Source organism: Stigmatopora nigra, chromosome 11, assembly GCF_051989575.1.
Source record: "Stigmatopora nigra isolate UIUO_SnigA chromosome 11, RoL_Snig_1.1, whole genome shotgun sequence".
NCBI classification, from domain to species: Eukaryota; Metazoa; Chordata; class Actinopteri; order Syngnathiformes; family Syngnathidae; genus Stigmatopora; species Stigmatopora nigra.
In genome coordinates, this window is record NC_135518.1 from 14,304,018 (window position 1) to 14,309,738 (window position 5,721).

Below are 5,721 nucleotides of genomic sequence, written 5' to 3' on the forward strand. Positions count from 1 at the left end.
GGCCGGACAAAATGATCCGGCGGGCCAGATTTGGCCCCCGGGCCGCCACTTTTACACCTGTGGCTTAGCCACTGTCTCATATACCCTCAACGACGTATATACTTCTATCTCAAATGTCTAAGAAAACAGCCCAGTACTCCAAGTTAGATAACATCTACTGTAATCATAGCATTTTTTTCTTTTTGCTAGCAAAGCCCGTCAGTATTCCCATAAAGGTAGAGAACGGAAGGGTTTGAGTTCCAGGCCCTCAAAGCCTGGCAACAGGCAGCCATAGTGGCAGCTGTTATTGCCACGCAACTGGCAGAGTTAGTCGGATAAACATCCCTAGCCAGTAACAGAGGGCTCCAGTTGCTGCCAAGACAAGTGTCTTTCTCTCCGTCCGTCACTGAATTTAGAAAAGATTAACAGAACATCAACAGAAACTTTCAACACAGTTCGCCATTGCTCTTTTTTTCTGGCCAGCGACATCGGATTTGAGCCTACGTGTACGCAAACGCGGTTCAAGTTGATGAAATAGGCTAAAATATGGATGTCAACAATTGTCAAGCTACATTTGTGGGACGTTTGGCTAATCGTAGGCTAGCTAGAAGAAATTCTGTGTCCTCAATAACTCCTTTTGACTACTTTTTCATTCATTCATTTTCTGAACGGGGGGTGCTGGAGTATATCCTGGCTCACTGGTGAAAGGTTGACAGAACAAATAGAACAAAGAGCAGAGATTTTCTAAATAAAGGGGCAGCCCAGCTCCAAACATCCCACTAATCTTTTGGGGGATTTAACTGGCTGGAAACACAACACCGCCTTGAATATGTGCAGATTTTCCAAGTCATTTATAGACCCTCATCATCACCACCACCACAGAGGGACGGAGCAAAGACCCAAGACCAAAGACTAGGGGAAAGTGGCCATGCTCACCCACGTGAGGCGGTGGCTCGTTACGCTAACGAGAAAAAAGTGTTCGGGTCATGGGTGATCTTTGGATTTCTGGAATTGCGTGGGAAAAATGCTCAAAATTCAAACGACAACTGAAAAAATGCCACCAAAAGATCAATGTGGGTTTATTTTTTAAACTTGGGAAGTTCAGCAGTGAAATAAAAGCCATCAGACCAATCTATAAATCAATAAAACTTTAAAAACTAGGTCAAAATATTTTAAAAAGCGATGAAAAATTGAGAAAACTGATTTTAAACAATGTAAGAAATTAAATGGTGCATCTTATAGTCCATAAAATACGGTAAATTCAAAGTTGACATTTAAAAAAATGTATTATTTGTTTACTTAATGTATTTTTCTCTAATATTTAGTTACTACACACATTTATTTGAGGACCGAAAGTTGGGTGCCCATTATTAGTTTCAAGGAATTCTAGTTCAAGTTTTTTTTTTACTGTATTTTAACTCGTAATATCGTATTTTTCCTCGATTTGAAGTAATTATTTTGTTTTTGTTGTCTATGTACTTATCAGCGTTGATCTCAGTCGTATGACATTCACAAGGGAATTGGGCCCGAATTATTAGGAGCGTAATTAAATAAAATAATAATACCAATTTGCTTCCATTCAGTTGCTTTTTATTGATTTTTAACTGTCAAAATGCAGGCAAAACAAGGGCAAAAAACATTTTATCTTCCATCCATATCAACCTAAACGTCATTCCTGCATCTAATTAAGCCTAATTAGCCAACACCTGGCGGGTGCAAACCATAGAACGTTGATCAAGTGTTTAGCGAGTCGGGCTCGCAGTTCTGGGGTCGTGGGTTCGATCCCCGGTCGAAGCTCTCGTCTTCTCCTGGGCTTTTCTTTAAATGACATTTTGGGATTTAAGTAGCTGTCGTCTTTTCTAAGACGCCGATATTTCATCTGGACGACGTGAGGGAATTCCGAGGCAAAGTGATCTCCGACAAACTGGTGATTGAGTGCCCCCCGAAACGGCCACAACGGGGTCCGGGGGTCCGTCTTCCCCTGACCTTTGGCGTTGAAGTTGGCAGGACAAGGACGGACGAGCCAATAGCGAGACAGCTGCACTTTTATCCCCGGGACTGACTGCACAGCTGAGCTGGACACTAAAGAGGTGGCGGGGTCAGAGGTCACCGTGGGCCAGCTGCTCAAAAGTAATGGGACACCTTACCGGGGGAAGAAAATAGCTCAAGCCTGCTTTGCAAAATAAAACTCTACACTCACATTTTTTCTTCTGTTTCTTACATTATGAAAATAAAAAATAAATAAATCAGCCTAAAATCCAAAATATGGCAATTTTGGGGTCATCTAAAGCAAGATATCATGTTGTGAACAGGATAAACTTTGTTTTTATAAATGTTTTGTCACTTCTTTCATCTCCAATTTATGTATAACTTGATTCTCATCAGATTATGACTACCGTATTAAAACAAATATGACATTTATATACATTTTCTGACAAATAACGAGGAGATAAACAGAAAAATGGCCGCCCATTTCAATAAAACTTATCGTTGAACCTTCTGCCAATGTTCGCGTGTTCGAATCCCCAAAAGTGCATGGCTGGGTCATACGATAGAACATATTTCCCAAACGTGACACTTATTACGGCAAAGTTTGTAGCTAGTTTGGATCCTCAGCGAATCTCGTGATGAGTCACAGAACAAAGGCATACAGTATGCATGAAAATATTCCCCATTGCGTCCTAATCCAATCTCTTAAATCGGCGCTCTGTTTTCTATTCAAGCGCGTGTCATCCGCCGCCAATTAGTCCAATGGAGTCAAAGGACACAGCTTCCTGTTTGCCAGAGCAGCCAACCAAAATACGGACATTTTTTCATACTCGCCGTCACCTGCCTTTTTGATTTTCATGAACTTTAAAGGTCGTATATTTTAAGTCAAATTGACAATATTTGACTTGAAGTTCAGTAGGGATCCGTATGACAAAATTTCCAGGCATGCATCGTTGGGCAAGTGTTTAATGGGTCCGGCTCGCAGTTCAGGGGTCGTGGGTTTGATCCCATATGGAGTTTATATGACCTCCAGGTGCTTTTTTTTCTTGCCACATCCCCAAAAACATGCATGCTAAGCTATCTGATCGCTCTAAATTGGCACTAATTATGATTGGTTGTCCTTTTTCTCATCGTGCTCTGCCATTGGCTGGTTTAATTTGGGTAAAATTTGAATTTTTAAGGACAAATTTTTGCTTTTAATCATCAAAAAAGAGAAAAAGTTTTTTTTAAAAGTACGACATTGAGCAGTCACTACGGAGAAATACCTCCCTCCAACACTTTAAGCTGTAAAGACCCCCCTTTTCTTTCCCCCCACCCGAACTAATCTCGGCGCGGACCTCCACAAATAGAGCGCTCGGAGCTTAACCAATCGGTGCTGACGTGGAGAGAATCCAGGGACCGTCGCGTCCGGGAAAACCTGAGCGAGAGAGTAAACGGAGGCGAGAACCGACTCCGCTCCGGGAAAGAAAATAGCGCTATAATTTGGCGCCACGTGGGGGCCTGTCAACACCGGGCCTGGATACAATATCTTAGGAACTTGGGTACTTTCCAACTGTAAGCGTCTTCCCCACTGCAGGGGGTCCGCCATCATCTCATGGGGGGGACACCCGACACATTAAGTGGCGTCCGTTCACGTTCAACAATGTCAAGTGACGCTGTTTATTTCCCACATTGGGAAAAAAACGTAAACGGCACCGGCTCTCAAAGAGGCGGAGTGACCGTAAAAGGCGACGTGGTCGAGAGTCGCCACAGCGAACGGAGGGTTGTCGTTGAGAAGCGCCGCTTTATTTATAGCGCTTGGAAAAGAAAAAAAAAGGGCGATAGCAACCCACCCACCCACTGGTAATTTTGCACCTCCCTTCTTTTCAATTAGCCCCTCATGGGTGGAGTAATACAATTGACTAGGGATCTCCCTCACAATCTCGTCTCAGTCTGAACCAGACTCGGTCGACACGGGCACAAACTTCACACACGGGAAGGTAAGAGACATCCACACCCATCTTTATTCCCCATCCATCCATCTCTTCATCCCTTCATCCCCTCATCCATCCATCTTTTCCCACTCATCCATTCTTCCCGTTTCCAAAGCCACCTTTTGGTCATCTTTCCTCTTGACTCATCATCCTCAAAGAGGCCTTCAGGCAGTGGCCTCTTTGATTTTTTTTCCCTCAACCCCATTTTAAATTTGTTTCACTTTCATTTGCGCATATATTCATATTTATTTTGGTTGGCCTAGAGTGGATCATCTTTGAACTAAGGCACACGCGACAGATTGAATAATCCAATGTCATTTATCGGAATTAGATTAAACCTGAAGGTCCATTTTTGGCGGTCGGATCACTGATTTTTCTTTTTTTTTAAACCTTATTTTATGCATTTTTGAAATATGGAAAACAAAAATACTATAGCAATGTCAATATCAATATAGAATTATAGCTCGTTGTTTAACCTGACAATAAAAGTAATAATAAACAGAGTTGCTGATAGACGTCCTTTTTAACATTGTAAATATAAAACTATTCATTCATTCTTTTTTTTTTAGCTGCAGGGGTGCTGGAGCCTATCCCAGCCAACATTGGGCCAGCCAATTCCAGAGGAAAAACATATATCATAATTTTTGCACAGATCATATCAGAATATGACAAATATCATTGAAGCAATACAATATTGGCACTCATAATTCATTTAATAATCATTTTTAGATCCACTGTATTGGTAAAACATTTAAAAAAATAGTTCAAATCAATTGTGACAACAGAGATATCTCTTCAAAAAAATGCCGTAAAAATATACTATTTAAATTAAAATGTTGTTTGTTTGCCTATGAACTATAATCCATAATTTTCCCTCTAATATAGTGAAGATATGAGTGTATGGTATCCCAATATTATCATTTGCGGGGTGTCAGAAATAGCATAGCGCTAATTTGGTCCTCAGATTCCCAGCACTTAATCTACAGGCCCTAAAATAAATAAATAAATAAAAACAGCTGTGTGGAAGTTTACGACCATCCACCCACAAATTGGTCTGTTATCTCACATTGGCTTGAACATCAAAGAGAGTCCAAGTATAGTTTTATTTTTAGCAATCAGATAAATTGTTGTGTCACTTAGGTGAGTCAGACAGACAACCGCACCACACACAAGGTCGCCAGGGGTCAACGGAAGAAAAAAAAAACTCGTTCACCTCTGGAATATTTTGGGAAAAGCGCCGTCACGCTGACATGACACCGTTGGAAGGACTTTAAAGTTATTTTCCTAGTTATTTTTATAGCCGGAGCAAATGGAGGGTAAAGCTATAGGCTGTGGAATGTCAATAAATGTCGCAGTTGGGGACTTTGAAATGACCCCTGGAAGTCCAAAAAGGAACTTAAGCCGCCTATAAAATGGCTCTCGTGTACTGTACGATACTTTTAGGCACAGGTGGACAAAATAGGGCGGTCAGACTTGGGTTGGTTCGCGGGCCGTTTTAACGCCGACTTGATTTCATGTGGGCCGGACCATGTTAGATTTATTTTTTATGAATGGATTAAATGAACTGGATTAAAACCCCAGAATATTCAGTTTTTTATAGATCTAAAACAATTTAGTTTATTTGAGCCTTTTTAAAATATATTTTTAGATTTTACAAAATGATTTTTGAAATAAAAACACAGAAAAAATGATTAAAAAATGATAATTATTAATTTAAAAGGGGTAAATCAGGAAATTTACTATCCCTCTATACTCTTTATTTTAATTTTGACCCTAAAAC

The 5,721-nt window shown here is 40.6% G+C and overlaps 1 protein-coding gene across 1 annotated transcript in view; it reads left to right on the forward strand.

The window, feature by feature from the left end:
- Positions 1-3,789: 3,789 nt before the first annotated feature.
- The window catches only part of fhl2a (four and a half LIM domains 2a), a 4,491-nt gene continuing 2,559 nt past the window's right edge, over positions 3,790-5,721 (forward strand). Inside the window, exon 1 of the mRNA XM_077727908.1 lies at positions 3,790-3,947. The gene's annotated coding sequence lies outside the window, so the exon portion shown is untranslated. The remainder of the gene's footprint in view (positions 3,948-5,721) is intronic.